The sequence below is a fragment of the Lethenteron reissneri genome, chromosome 31, assembly GCF_015708825.2.
Source record: "Lethenteron reissneri isolate LAM-NWPU_2019-01 chromosome 31, ASM1570882v1, whole genome shotgun sequence".
Classification (NCBI taxonomy): Eukaryota; Metazoa; Chordata; class Hyperoartia; order Petromyzontiformes; family Petromyzontidae; genus Lethenteron; species Lethenteron reissneri.
Genome location: NC_083809.1, coordinates 1,731,419 through 1,748,203, shown reverse-complemented (window position 1 = coordinate 1,748,203; position 16,785 = coordinate 1,731,419).

The following is a 16,785-nucleotide window of genomic DNA, read 5'->3' as shown; positions in this document are numbered from 1 at the left end:
TCCTGTGGAACTCCGATAAGTATTCATAAATACACTATCATAATAACTCACTATTGATCTTAGCCATGGCTGGGAATCGAACTCAGATTCTGCCGCGTAAAACCAGGATAAGTACATCATCTAGACCGATGAATTAAATATGAAGTACCGTCCGTTCATGTATGCACTTTACAGAACTTCCAAAGGTAGGTCAGCACCACACCTGAATACTGAACAAAAGAGTGAAAAAGCACGCTGGCAAATCACTGGCAGTGGTGTTAAGTATTCTTAGGTTTTTTCGGTAAAGTCACATAGGTAAAAAATTAAAATAAAAAAAGTAAAATAAAAATAAAATAAAAATCACGACGTTTCGGAGGCAACACAAGCTTCCGTCTTCAGGTGGAACCGTCACAGCACGATAGCTGTATCACTTGATATCACTTGTGCCAGGTTGTGCACTTTAAGGCCACGTGAAGTGTGGAACGCCCGCTGGCACGAGGTCACAGGACAGACCCAGGTGCCATGGGTTGACTGACTGAGATGAATAACAGATGCTCCATCTGTGCCCCCTACTGTGCCAACTTGCTGCGTTTTACCCGCCTGGCGCTCCGCTCGTTGTTGTGAGCGTCGCTCCACTGCCCTTCGCTGTTGTTGGAGGGCGACTGCCTCCCACTGCCCAGTGGCGTCCTTCACCAACCTCCTCCACAGAGGTCGATCTTGACACCGATGGTACCAGTCGTTAGGAAATCGACGTAAAGACCAAACGCCCCCACAACTCACGCGCCAGCACGTCACGCACATTCACCCAACTCACATTCTGACACCAGCGTGTGCACAGTGTTTCCCACGTAATGCTCGATGCCCCACGCGTAACGTGCTTAGCGATCAGTAGCTGCTGAGTTTCCCATGGAGTGTTTTCCTGGTCGCACGTGACGAGTCGTAGCTACAGCCATAGCGCGAGGAATAGGGGATGCGGTGTGCTGGTGGAGAAGTATCTATCACATTGCTCGCACAAGTGATATTAAGCCGTGACTTGAGTATGTTATTGAACTGATTACATTGGCAAACAAGAATACCGGAGTCAGACCAGAGTGTGGTAAAAAAAAAACGGGAGTTTTGGGGAATGCTGCTGCTGTCGACTTTTGGACGATGGCCCCTTACTGTGGCAGAGATATTACATCTGGCATGAAGAAGGGCCATTGGCAAAATGTTGCCTATTATGTATTTGTGTTCCTTGTAGCGCAGTGTTATTGACAAATGTGTTGCATGTTTGTTATTTGTGCAAACGCACCACTGCCAACGCAATTTCACATTTTCTTAAATACAATTTTGTAGGCGAAATGGTGCGATGCTGCCCGGCCTTGCTGGTTGACACCCGCGCGGCCACGCAGCCCTGACGAGGTCACGACCCGTAGAATCGGGGCTCTCGCGGCCAGGACGGGCGACGAGGGCCCACTCGGGGGACCCGGACTCCGGGACCCGGCAAGAAGACGCTTCCCGTAGCGGCCGATGGGCCGGACACCTCGATCCACATACCAGTTCGGGTCGATGATCTTGGAGCCTGCACCCCACACACACACGGCTCGTGGTCACCACTTGCTACCCATGGACATCATGCCATCTCTCCATTGTCAAATCTCCTATATCCTCTCTCCCATGCCCTCTGTTCCCATGAACCCTGCAATTTTCCTCTGCGCCGTGCCCTCTGTAACATATCCTCTGTCCGAGGCCCTTTGACTCATGTCCTCAGTATCATGCCCTCTGTCTTATATCCACGGCACCGTGTTCTTCCTCCCATGCCATCTGTTCCATGCCCTCTGTCCCATACGTCCTCTCTCTAATGTCTCGTGCCCTCTCTCCCGTGCCCTCCTCTCTCTCCTATGTCCTCTGTCCCATGTTATCCACCCTATGCCCTCTGACCTTGCACGTAGGAGCAGCAGGCCACGTGTGCAGTGGTGTGTGAATCTCCGTGCGCCGTGGGCTGGCGCAGGGGCTGTGCCCAGGTGCCTGTCAGTCCACCCGCCCACAGCAGCAGCAGGAGCAGCAGGCCCAGGGCGAAGCGCCACGTGCCGATCCGGCTTGGGCCCTCGAGAGCCGGGCCCCCACTGTGGACATGGTGCAGCACCCGTGCATTTGTCATCGTCGTCATGGTCATAATCATCATGGTCATCATCATCATTATGAGAACGAGAAGAAGCACTGCTACTCGTACCACCACCATCATGACCATTGAATTTCGATGTAAAGCTTTCGTGACTGCAGGGATTCATCTTCTTGGTTATTTCGGTAAAGTCACGTAGAATGGAAATAATAAAATAATAAAAATAAAACATAATAAAATAATTTTCACATATTATTATTTTATTATGTTAAATTTTTATTATTTATTATTTCCATTCTACGTGACTTTACCGAAAGAACCAAGAAGATCATGACCATTGTAATTACATAATGATAATACTAGTATTAATCATAATGGCCTTCACCATCTTTTTTGATTGAAGCAGCAGCAGCAGCAGCATCGTTACAAACATGATCGTCATCTTTTGCAGCATATTTACCGCCACTAACACACGTGCAGCATCACGGTCACCATCGTTAGTTAAAATATTAACACAGTACGTGATTTTATTCTATAATGATATTGTATTACACGTAAATGTCTATCAATGTAATCCGAATACATATACATGTAATGCAATGCTCACGCTATATGAGCATTACAGACGTGCAAGTTACGTTTGATTAATTACTGGTGTGTTTGTGGGACCTGTGATCAAGTGCCTTAGAGGCTAGGAAGGGTTGGAGAATCACGTGGCCACTTGGGATATTCCCAACGCTGATGTCCTGCTAAGAGCTCGGAGTAGAGCGAGCAATGTACGGATGCACAATAGAGGTGTTTGGGGTTAGATCGCGTAAATATGTGTGTCGTTAAACCCGCCACCACCCGACACAGCCAATTAGTAATTACTGCTGGATGAAGCTGGTTGTAATTATTGGCGAAACGTCGTACTCAGATTGTAAATGTTGTGGCTTGGCTCTCCAACACACCGGTGTGCTGTACTAGTGACGAATTGGCATTTTGTGTTTATGTGACAACCCTTACTAGTTGGCTGTGTCGGGTGGTGGCGGGTTTTAACGACACATTTAGATATTTACGCGATCTAACCCAAAAAACCACCTGTATTATGGATGATATAGGTCGCGACAGCCTCCTACGTGTTAACCTCACTGCACAGGTATCGAACCTATCCCTGCGGACCTGCTTGGTGTGTTTTTCTCCGGGGACTCGGTCTCCTCACACAATGCAATGGAATAATTTAATTTAAATTAATCTTAAATTAAACTTTACCAAACAATCCCCTATGCAGGACTTGCTTGAAAAAGAAATTCGACCCAGGTGTTTTTGTGGTAAATAATTAGCATATTTTTTTAAAATTCAAATATCTGGTCACTCATTCTATACCCTGATTCACTTGACTATTTTCTGGATAAATCAATTGCATTCTTATTGATAAGGCACATTACACTGGATTACAATATCTTTCCGAGCCGGCCACTGGAACTTTATAATATCTCTGTATTGTTACTGCATCATCAGCATTTACTGCAGGATTATTAAAGTCGCCAGCTTCCTGAGATGCGATCGCATTCAGATGCTAAAATATATACTGTACAGGCTGGTGCAGATGTCTAGTGACCCGCAATTAATTGATCACTAACATTTTTTGTCCCTTTGCATATTAATTTATCTTTTAAATAAACCTTACTTTAAACTAAAGACATTTGGGCCACGCTGTACATGCACGTGGCATTGGACGCTGCGTCTCACCTGTTGGCCGTGAACTTCATGCTGGATCCCACACGCGTTGGTGTCGACTTCCACCACAGCCACGGCACCCTTATCTGTACCCCCAGTGTTGCTGCTTCGCGTGGATGACAGATACGATGTGTGTGTGAGAACGTACCTCGCTCTCCGCCACTGCACTACTACACGCTCCGAGTGGACGAGCTGCCCGCATCTCGGCTTTATAGAGACACGCAAGTGGCCCCTTAACACAACGCGTCTCCCTTTTAGCAGGAAGCGACACCTTTTTGAGATCCCCAGCCCCTTTGCTTGTTGTCAATTTGAGCATCCCTTTTGTGGGCAACGAGAGAGAAACGAGCCCAGCCCCTTTGCCTTGTCCGTGTTGATCACGTCGGCGTCTCAGTCAAGTCCGTGGGCTTCCTAATGGCACTTGAAGGCGCCTCTTGAGCCACTAGAAAGCACTCATCGACATCTCCTCTCTCCTCGCGTCCCGCCACGAGTCACTCGCTGCAGCCCGAAAGCGCCGGCATCCTTTCATGGAGGACAAATGATGTCTCCACGTTTCTACACAGCGTTCCCATCGTGATCATGTCCGTCACCACCATCATCATCATCACCTGCCATGATCTATCAACTGCTCGATGGAGGCCTCCCCAAGTTGTTGTCGCGATCTCCCCACATGGACCATCGATGTATGGTGACCTGTATAGGCATGCAGTTAAACAATGTATTATTCTGATGGTGCGCTGTCTTTGAGTTGTGCGCCTTTTGGCGTCATCTGGTCCAACCCATGTGAGACTAGGCTCAAGGAAAGCTGTCCCGGGTGTGGACCAATCAACTTCAAGGACAGTGCATACATTATCAGAGCTATGTTTTTTTGATTGCATTATGGCTGCAGGTATTGTGGTCTATGCAAACATGACTCCTTGTAAAAAAAAGGTGTCAGTTTTGTTGCCAGATAGAAGGGTAAAAAACCAATTATCAATGTATTACTTGATAATTCGTTTCCAAGCAGCATTAAGCATGTAGCTATCAGAGCGCTTACGTTATTTTATTTATTTCTATCGACGTCAATTTCAATAGATTATCTAATTAGATTTGGCCAATAGTAACTCGTTTTGCACAGAACGTCCAACATTATCAAAATCAATTGCGTGTCCTTGTTGGCACGCGTGTTCTGCCACTGCCGACCGTTGTATCTGGGAGTATTTAATATTTATTTGGTGTTCTTTTAGAATCATGCTAATCATTGGTCCTATCTGACCAACATAGCATTTGCCAGAAGAGCAATTCATCTGGTACACACCGTCTCTTGATAGCTTCGGCAATCCATCATTAATACCAGATGCTAGTTTTGTATTTTATGTACCGTGCCAAATCTCACTCGGGTGTTTTGTTTTTAAAAATGAACTGTCGAGTTTATCAGTTACTCCCGCAATGTACGGTGTACGTACACCTACGACGGGTTACACTCAAAGCTCATTCGATCCGCACACAAACATAAGCCACTGAATCCATCTGTCGACTCAATCCAAGGCTGTGCTGCTATCTTCTGGCCACCCTACAGCCCCACGCCTACAGCACTCGCTGTGTACTGGGGTCACCCGTCAAAGTACGAACCATGTTCAAACATGCTTGGCTTGTGAAATTTTACACGATTTTATGCAATTATGGTGATGTCATAAAAGGCTTCATTATAGCAGAGATCTTATTATGAGCAGTGGTGGTGGATTGTGGGTAGGAAATCAACAGGACCGGGTATTTATTACCATGTAGACATTGAAATAAAGTAACGTTTTAGTCAAGCATATGGGCCACCTTGGCCAATACTTTCTAGCAGCATTTGTTTACGCAAGACACCTGTGGACCATGCAGCTCTGAATCTATGAGCATCGTCAGCACTCAGCAAGGTCGGGCCCTTTATTTTATAATAATGATGTAGTTGTTTACAGAACCCCCCCCCCCCCAAATATTTTATTGGGGCTCTCTGAAGCTCTATCGAGGGGAGACCCTTCCGCCAGCAGTGTCGTGAACAGGACATTGCAGGGCTGCTCCTTTACATTGTCCAGGGGAATCGCCCCCCTGCGCGCAGCCGCTGCCCACTGATTTACGGCTGAGCGGATGGACACCACTTGCCACTCCACAGAATGTCCCCCATCAGAAGCCGTGGGCCAAACACCTGGCCTCGCTGGGAAGCCCAGCGCCTGTGCCCGTGATCCTCTTCGTGCACGCGCGGAGGCCAGCACGGCAGCCCCGATTGTCCAGTGGCAGTGGTGCTTTTAATTACCAGATGTGGGATTATCAGGAGCGATGTGTGTGTGTGTGTGCGTGCCCCGTCAACCGCACCATTGGGCTTGCGTCCCTTAAGCATCTGCTGCACATTTCTACAAAATAAAAATGTTTTTTCTAGTCTTATTGGCGACGAAATAAGAAATAAATTGTAGCTAAATTAAAGTTGTGGAACCCCAATCCAGTGTTGAGGTCAGCATTGTGTAAGTAAAGTGAGTCAGCTGGTCGAATGGATTTGATGCATGTTGTCTCTGCTCCAACATCCGGTTTAGTGAATTTTCTTCGAGTCATCATCAGCCATGGTCATTCCACTGCTGGAGGAAGACCTCCCCGAAATGACTCAGCCTCTCACGATGCTGCGATGTAATAATCCACAACCATGGCACTTGAACACAGGCTGGTTTCAGTTCACGTGCCGAATGACATTTAACGTGATGATGATTTTTATATTCATTTTGATGTTATTTTTTATTTTTTGCTATTTTCTTTGAACCTATCTACGTGACTTTACCGAAAACCCCATAGAATATTCATATAGAACAATATGAATTCCTGCAGTCACGAAAGCTTTAAGTCAAGATTTTGGTGGAGTCTTCGGTGAATGGGCTGATACCATCAACTCCCTGTGCTTGAGATAAATTCTAATTCACAGGCCGCTGCTTGGATTCGTGCCCAAAATCTCAGCAGTGCCAGATCAGCACTCTGACTTCTGAGTCGCCACCCTGCCACCTCAGGGAAAAGGACACAACTAAACTTAACAATGCGTTTGTTCGTTGTAGTCACTGCTGACTGCCTTAGACCACAATTAACTTCGCTTCAGAGGCCAGTTTAATTGTAGATGGCTGTAATCCATATTTGAACCCAGTATCTATTAGGGGTGCTGTGCTGTTAATGATACAAACCCGTAATTTTATTTCCTGAAGGACCAAGCAATAAGATGGCACGGAGAGAGACCAGGCTCAAGTGACTAAATAACAACACAGGCAAAGATGGGCAGTAGCTACATTGCAAATTACATATTTAAAGTATGCAATTAAAATATGTAACTGCATTACATATGTAATGTATGTAATCCTAACTGCACACCTCAGAGTACATTTCCTCCTGTAATTTGCCTGTATTTTCGCAGGTTAGAGTGTAACAAAGTGGAATTCAACATCACCATACAATAAACGTCACGTTCAATTCTTTATCATCATCGCCAGCCGTGATCAATCCACTGCTGGACGAAGGCCTCCCCAACCCGTCCCCATCTCTCACAGTCCCACGATAATCCATCTCGAAGGTGCGCACGCGATGATTTCATCGCTCCATCTCCCATCCGGAGGACGCGGTCTCTGTCTCGGGCACGTTCCCTCCTTTGGCCGATGTGTCGGTTTTGTTGACGTGACGCAAAACGTTTCCACGGCTCGCGATTGTTCCCGCTCGTGCCCCGCGTGACCTTGGGCCGCTGTGGGGGCCCTTTCGAGCTCAATTAGCCACGCTGCGTCTGTTCGCGAAGCGTTCGATAATGAGAGCACTGGCGAAACAGCTCGCACCCCAGCCATGTTCCATGGACTGTCCGTCCGTGCCTCTTTGCGGCTTCAAATATCCCGCGGGAAAGTTACCGCGAAGGGCACATCGATTAAAACATCAACAACAACAAATTATGTGTTTTGCGAACTTTATTTTCTTTGAGTGACAGATTCAGCCAGAGATCGGTAGGGAACCTTTGCCGAACTGTATTCAAGCATAAGTTTAAAGAGGCGTCTCACCAATTGGCTGTCGTGAGGTTACTTTTCACGCTGTCTCACGCTCCCTGTGGAGTTGTAAGCATCGTGTTTGCTCTGAGCTATGTGCGCATGTAACTCTTTCTGCTCTGCACTCATACCATCTCCATTGTAATAATTTATAACCCTCGTTTACCCAGCAATGCCTGGGTTAAAGGAAAGCCTGTGAAAGCTTCACATCAGTCTCATGAATCATTTTCAGGAGCGTCTTGCCAAGTTTTCGCAGGAGGGTGGAGATTGTTGCTTGAGAGAATATCTGTATCATCACAATTTAATAATTTTTCCGTTTTTTTTATGTGCCCTTCTAAATGTCTTCCTTGTCTCTTCCCAACACAAACCATGTATTTATCAGTTTACACGTGGGCTTTCGCGACCAATATCATCCCTAATAGAGGTTTTTCTAGGCTAGATCGCGTAAATATAGAATTGTGTCGAAGTGTGGTCACAAGCATCTACGCCTCTATATAAGGAACAAAACAGGTGGACTTCTCCACAAATCTGGCTGTCGCCTGATGAAGCTGGTTGTAATTACTGGCGAAACGTCATAGTCAGATTGTAAATGTTGTGGCTTGGCTCTCCAACACGTCGATGTGCTGTACTCGTGACGAATTGGCACGTTCTGTTTACGTGACAACCCTTACGAGTTGGCTGTGTCGGGTGGTGGCGGGTATTAGCGACACATTTATATATTTACGCGATCTAACCCAGAAAACCTCTTTTAAGCATGTAATTATCGCATCGATTACCTTCTCTAGAATATTAATAACCCTCGCCAAAGCTCTCATTTATTAATTCTGCTTCATTTCACCTCGAGACGTGGGTGTGGGGGACGTAAGGGGGTAGGGGACAGTGACCCTCCCCAAAGATGTGGTACACAAACGGCAAGCGGCGTGTTGCTGCGTCTCAATAAGCATCCTTCACCGGCTTTCCTTCTTGGCTTCAACATCTCTTCCAGAACGCTGATACAGGGCAGACCCAGTCACTGGGAATGGAGTGGTGATTGCCTTCTTTAGCCGAGGTCACAGGAGGACACAAAGACCCGGCCATCATTGACGGAGCGGTGCTGGGTCATTGACAGGAGTTTGTGGGATAGCCAAAGTGTTAAGGGTCCCCACTCTGTGTTCTCGCCGTCCCATCCCATTCACCCCTTGTCGTTGACAAAGATCCCCCGTATAGCCTTAACAGACTGTAGGGGCAAGTGCTGTTAGCGAGCACCTATGAAGGCCGGAACGGTACACGAGGGGGTGGGTGGCCAGCACTACGCCCGACCGCCTTTGTCTCCCCAGTGGCGATGTTTACACACCACACTAGGAACGCATTTCAGGCTGAGTCTACCTAGGGGAGGCCCAGGACCGGTTCAGATAATCGTCACTGGTGTTGGCCGTGAGCGGGAATCGAACCCGGGTCGCCGGGTTCATAGCGCAGCGCGCTAACCGCTACACACACGCACACAGACACATTCGTTTTTGAAATCAGATTTTCGATCAATTACGCTGGCTATACATACCGAGGCAGCCGAACCTTGCCCGCGGGTAAAGCAGCTTTGGAGCATCTATATAACCCATGTGCAGTGTTGCCCGGGCCCGTGTGCCCTCCGTGCCCCAAAGTGTAACAACCGCGCCAGCCCTTCGTGTCTGCACCGAAGAGCTTGGAGAGGAATCGTGACCCGCGACGCGTCGCTCTCCCATCTTTAGCCACAGGTGAGTGTCTCTGCCCGGCATTCCTCGTCACTGCTAAACTAAAACGAAACTTGACGGCCGATTTTTGGGTTAGATCGCGTAAGTATAAATGTGTCGTAACCCTCCACCACCAGACACAGAAAATTAGTAAGGGATTTGTCACGTAAACTGTTTGAGAGTAAATATTGTGTGGATTTACTCTCCAACACACCGGTGGGCTGAAGTAGTCACTAATTGGTGTGTTTTGTTTACGCGACAAATCCCTTACTGAATGGCTGTGTCGGGTGGTGCAGGGTTACGACACATTTATACTTACACGATCTAACCCAAAAACATTTATTATGAATAAAACGAAACTACATATTTCTTCATTTCGCCATGTAAGGCCCACTGAGGTGTATAGCTCGTTTTTAGAAGCGATCTGGCCACAAATGGTAGCTCACGTGGAAATCTATAGTAGCCGAATACTCTAAAGGCATGTTGATTCTAAATGTGGAGGTGAAAACAGGAGGACCCGGAAAAAAATCCATGCGACCACGGAGATGACATGCAAACTCCAAATATACAGCAGGCGTCAGGGTCGGGACCGAACCCATGGCCTCCTGTATACCAGGCGAGGTAGTTAACATCTCATAGCCACCATGATGATGATGAGAGAGACACAAACTCCAAATACACAACAGGCGTCAGGGTCGGGATCGAACCCTCGGCCTCCTGTATACCAGGCGAGGTAGTTAACATCTCATAGCCACCGTGATGGTGATGAGAGAGACGCAAACTCCAAATACACAACAGGCGTCAGGGTCGGGATCGAACCCACAGCCTCCTGTAGACCAGGCGAGGTAGTTAACATCTCATAGCCACCGTGATGATGAAAAAGACACAAACTCAAAATATACAGCAGCAGGCGTCAGGGTCGAAATCGAACCCACGGCCTCCTGTATACCAGGCGAGGTAGTTAACATATCATAGCCACCGTGATGGTGATGAGAGAGAGAGACGCAAACTCCAAATACACAACAGGCGTCAGGGTCGGGATCGAACCCACAGCTTCCTGTAGACCAGGCGAGGTAGTTAACATCTCATAGCCACCGTGATGATGATGATGATGACAGAGACACAAACTCCAAATATACAGCAGCAGGCGTCAGGGTCGGGATCGAGCCCTCGGCCTCCTGTATACCAGGCGAGGTAGTTAACATCTCATAGCCATCGTGATGGTGATGAGAGAGAGAGACGCAAACTCCAAATATACAGCAGGCGTCATGGTCGACATCGAACCCACGGCCTCCTGTAGACCAGGCGAGGTAGTTAACATCTCATAGCCACCGTGATGATGATGAGAGAGACACAAACTCCAAATATACAGCAGCAGGCGTCAGGGTCGGGATCGAACCCACGGCCTCCCGTATACCAGGCGAGGTAGTTAACATCTCATAGCCAACGTGGCGCCCCTCTTCCCCACACCGTCGCCATCCCTCGCGGTCCCGCTGCGATGCCGCTGCTCCTCCCTCATCCAGCTGACATCGCCGCTCCATCTCCGCAGGTGGTCGTTCTCAAGGGCGTGCATGTTCCCATCCTTCTGCCGTCATTCCATCACCAGTCTTGTCCATCAGCCACGCATTGGGTGACGCCGGGGGGAAGAGCTGATCGCGCGTGTGGGCTTCGTGGTTCGGGGCCATCCATTGAGTCCGTACGTATGGAGGGGGAGGGGGGGTAACCTAAATGCGTTCGCTTGCGTATGGGGGGTCCACTGACAATGTTCGTACGCATAGGAAACGGGGGGGGGGGGGTGAAGCCTCGATAATAATTTGTCTACATTGTCCTTCAAATGAGTTAGATAGTCCAGCGGTGGACTATCTGTTTGCTTAAACACGTTAAGATTATTAATCCTTGATCGTTTCTGCGTGGATTAAATGTCGGCCGTTCTATAGGATTCGGGGGGGGGGGGTGTAAAAGTCCGCGTGCGTACAGGGACGGGGGGGGGGGCTCAAGATTTGACAGATTGCTGCGTGCCGACTCAAAGGATGGCCCCTTAGGATCGCGGCAGCCGGCAAGATGCAGCAAGCGATTCCAGGGCGTACGGCCCTTGCCGTCTTGAGTTGCTCCGTTCATTGTTGTTCAATAGATTGAGATTGGTGAAGTAATGTATTTTGGATGCATAGTTATCGATGTGACGGGCGAACGCTGGGGAGACTTGCCAATGTTCGGTAAAGTAAATCATGAAAGGAACGGCGAGACGAAAGGAGCGTTTAGCTGTGTCAGCAAAGCCCCATCATCATCGCCAGGGCCATAGATGCTGAGGAATGAGCAGAACGAGAAAGAGAGAGATAGACTAATAGGGGTTTTCCACTTTTTTCTGGCAACAAAACTGACACCTTTTGCAAGGAATCATGCTTACATTAACCACAATACTTGCGGTCAAATGCAAACAAAAAACAATACTCTGAAAATTTATGCATTGTCTTTGAAACGCCTTTTGGCGTCATCTGGTCGAACACCATATGAGACTAGGCTCCAAAGAAAACTGTCTCCGGTGTGGACCAATCAGTTTCAAAGACAATGCATACATTATCAGAGTATTGTTTTTTGTTTGCATTTGACTGCAAGTATTGTGGTTAATGTAAGCATGATTCCTTGCAAAAGGTGTCAGTTTTGTTGCCAGAAAAAAGGGGAAACCCCCTATTAGTCTATTTTGGTACTGGCAAAGGAGGTCCCATGAAAGAGAGATGGATTATTCACGACTGTACTTACAGTGGAGAGGGCTCGAGCCCAGCCACGCTTTCCTGGAACCTTTCTGGGGCAAGATTTACATCTTGGCGAAATGTTCCAACAACAGGCACCATTTTGGTAATTGACTCCATTCTTGGCGATGAAAACATTGGCACGGTTATATTTCTGTGTGTGTTTTAATTGGATGAAAAGGAGACTTCGACAAAACGTGAATCAGACGTCTTTGTCTCTCGTGTGGCCACGCATCCGTGGGCAGATTCGGCTGGTGCATGCACGACCCACAGAGACGGCTGCCTCTGTGTCGTGCTAAGGCCCCTGATAATTTGGTGGCAAATCGCAATAGCGTGATTTTTTTGTATATATGTAATGTACACACGTACACCCGGCGAAAAAAAAAACCACTCGATTTGAGAGAAAAAAATCAAGTCGTCTGGGAGCACCGCCTCACTGCCGTCTGCGAGTCGCCATCGCGATTCGATGTTGAGCAAATGCAGAGAGTGCTGCAACAGCGCGGCGTGTCTGGACAAGGTGAAGAGAGAGCGCGGTTTGTAATCCACCTTCAGTCGTCACTTGCGGTAAGCAGAGGACACCTGCAAGTCGTTGGCACAGGAGTAAAACAACAGCAAGTGCAGTGCTCCACATACAGTCGACAACGCCGTTGAGATGGCGGCACAGCCGTTGGCACACTGCTCTAAGAACCCGGCTACCTGAGTTGGATTCCGGGCCAGGGTTAGCATTAGCGGTGAGTGAAATCCGAACCGGTCCTAGGCCCCCCCCCCACCCCCGGTCTCCCCACGTCACCAACTCGCACTGATGGTGAAGTGTGGTCAAAATCACCCGGACGGCATGGCGGAGACCCTCATCCAGCAATGGATTGACGAAGGGCTATAAGTGACATAAATTATTTTATTTTTTATAGTGGTAGATGTTGATGTGGTGGGAGTGTTTGCTGTGCGTGCAGTGTGTGCCGTGGGGGGGGGGGCGTGCTGGGTGGACGTGGGACGCGGAGTGGAATTGCCACGGGGAGTCACTCCGCTCCGCGGGGAGCAGCTCGCGAGGGGGTTTACTCAGAGGCGAACATCTCTCTCGCTGATTATTCTTCTCCGGGTCGCTGGTAGACTTCAGCGAGGTGGCACGCGACGAAGTATCCGCAGCAAGGGGCGGCATACTGGATGGATGCTTTGTGTGCATGCCGGACTCAATTTCTCGCCGGATCTTTTCCATCTCGCTGGTAGATAACAATCTGAATATTGATGTATTTATACTGGAGGGATCTGGTGAGTTATCACGGTCATTTTCACAATGCCCAACAAGGAGCAGGCACAAGGCTTGCAAGGCAACAAGGAGCAGGCACAAGGCTTGTTGTCCGCTGGGTGTGGAAATATTATCCAGGTCGCCGGTAGACCGGAGCCAAATAGCCCGTGACTAAGTAGCCACAGCCATAGCGAGGGGGTGTATACTGGATGTGGTGTACCGGGTGTGGATTATGATCAACGTATTCATATTTTCTGGGACATACCCGGCCGAAATGAAGCGCAGCTGTTCCTCTTCTCCCCGCGACTGTCTCCTCTCCCGTCCCCCTCCTCCTCCTCTCCCGTCCCCATCCTCCTCCTCTCCCGTCCCCATCCCCCTCCTCCTCTCCCGTCCCCATCCTCCTCCTCTCTCGTCCCCATCCTCCTCCTCTCCCGTCCCCATCCTCCTCCTCCTCTCCCGTCCTCCCCCTCCTCTCCCCGCCCGGGGTGAGGACCGCGGGAGGCGGCAGCTGCCCGCGCGTTGGCGTCTCTCGGCCGTCCGCGCTCGCCACTGCCCCGCGCCGACGCGAGCGAGACGCGGACGAGCGGGAGACGCCTCGGTGGAGGTTACCCCCCCCCCCATTCCCTGGCCAGGGCTGTGCGGTGGGCTAAGGTGTTTTTACTCCGTGCGGGGAGATCAAACCGGCAATCTCTGCATTGCAAGTCCAGTGTGCCAACCAGTACATCACGACAGCGTCCTCTTGAGCTCCGGGGCAAGGTGGCTTGGACCACACTCTCCACTCTCGGTCGCCCGGTGCCTGGTCCACTCTGGGCAATTGCACCGCCTGCACACTCGATAGTGACATCACGGAGATGTCGGGGCATCCGTTTGGGGGGGGGGGCAGAGTGGCGAGTGGGTGTCTGATGGGCTACGTGTGCGTTGACATTTGAAGCGTCCCCTTTGCACGTGCGGGTCTTCGTCAGGCATTCTAGTCCCCTTCTCACTGGCGAGAAAAAATAACAGACCACAAAATGCCAAACATGTCAAGGCAGGATTCTTCTAAATATGAGACTTGAGACTCGCCGGACTTCGCTTTTATGAAACAAAAGACCTTGTTAATGTTTTATTCCGTTTGGCCATTTCAGTTTATTTATTTATTAATTACGGTTCTCATTTACGATTACACACTAATGAAACATCTCAAAGCCGGTGTTTGATAATAATAATAATAACAGTCTAAACGTTTCAGGGGGGCGTCTATTAAGGGTTGCGAAGCACAGACCCAAAGGTCCAGAATGGCACGCGACCGGCAACACACAACGCCATTGAGGGTGCAATCGATGAGCATGAATACATTTCTTGATTTGTCGCGAGAGAACATGGCAAAGTAGACAACGGGAGGGAATGTGAAAGTCAAGCAGTGCGATTAAAAATAAGTGTTTTGACTGCCGAGCAGCAGTAGTACACGAGATTCAGCCTCCATGATGACGAGGGTGATGCTGGTGATGTTGTTGCGGTGTCACGATGGCTGGACGCACGTGACGAACACCGTGGGGACGTGAATGTCCGTGATCGTTTAGCCTCCCGATCGTGAGACGAGCCACCCCTGGTGGCTTGTTAAATGCAGAATTTAGAGTTTGGGTGTGGGTCAGTGAAGCGATGAAAACGTTACCACAAATTGGTTTCAGGATTGTGTTGAATAAACTCACATTTGTATTTGTTTTCATTGTAACGACTTATAATACCCCTGCAGACGTATGGATATTTCGAATTGCATTTCTCCAGTAATTCTGATGTTAAATAAAGCGAAATAGTGATGTTATACATGACCAGATATCGAACGCGATAAAGCCAACGCCTGCATCTTATTCTTAAACCATTTTACACTGCGCACAAAACCGGGGTCGGGACACAGATTTCGCGACTTCTCGATCGCCGATTTGTCGGAACAAAATCCGTGAAGGGCGCTCTCTGTGAGCTCAAATTGGAGCTGATTTTGTACAAGTTAAAATTATTTTCGCCGTAAACGATCGTACGGATGCCAGCGAAAGTTCGCATAGCATGGCGGCGGAGCATGTGGTACAGCTGTGACATCTCCACGAGCAAATCAAAGGGACAAACTGCAAAAGTAAAAATCACGAGCCGCGCCAGCAAGGATTGAGAGCTATGGGATGCAAATCAATGAATTGTCGCAACTCTGGTTCATATCGCGCACCATTCACACTCGATAAATATGCTTTGTCCAGGCGAGTTGTCGAGTCTGCTTAACTCCCTCGGCAGTCAGCTGTGTCCTGGGATCAGTGTTGAGCCAACTTGACTTCACCACGACAGGCAAGTCCCTCCGCCTTCCCTGGGCACCCGACCAATCGCCGTTCACTTCGCCCCGGTGTGTTTGACCTGCGATCGGACCAGTTTCGTTTCTCGAGGGGTGAAGCTTATGGGTCAAATTTCGATTTAAAGCTTTCGTGACTGCAGGGATTCATCTTCTTGGTTCTTTCGGTAAAGTCACGTAGAAGGGAAGTAATAAAATAATAAAAATAAAACATAATAAAATAATTCTCACGACGTTACTGGCCACAACGCAATCAGCCGTCCTTAGGTGAAGACCAGGTCTGTCGGGGAGACAGCGTCTGCTTGCGTTGTAGCCGAAACGTCGTGAGAATTATTTTATTATGTTTCATTTTTATTCTTTTATTACTTCCCTTCTACGTGACTTTACCGAAAGAACCAAGAAGACTTATGGGTCAAGTTGGGCTCTGCCTGAACGACAAATTGTGGAGATGCCCCGGTGAAGTCCGGCGTCTTCTGACTAAACACGGGTTAATCAGTGTCCTGCTGCGCGGACCTGTTATTGTGTGTCCGCTGACAGCTTATTTTGACTGCGGTGTCTTTGTTTGTCTGGCCTCCTTCTACCTACTGGGGAGACAAATGCAGCTGGGCGTTGTGATACGGGCTATGCCACCATCATTGTGCACTTTTTCCGACGTTAATAGGTGCTCGCGAACAGGACCTGCCCTCTCAGACTATGTTAGTCTACGTGGGAAATTTTTGTTGTCTTTGTGTAAATTTTGTACAGTACTGCAAGTATTGTGGGTAATGCAGACATGAATCCTTGTAAAAAAAAGGTTTCAGTTTTGTTGCCAGAAAAAAGGGGAAACTTCCTATTATTATATTTTGGTACTGACAAAGGAGGTCCAATGATGAAGCATTGTGTGTATTTGGTTAGCGCACTGGACTTGCAAGCCAGAGGTAGTTGTTTCATCTCCTAGTGTGTCTGTGTGCCCCAATGTGTGCA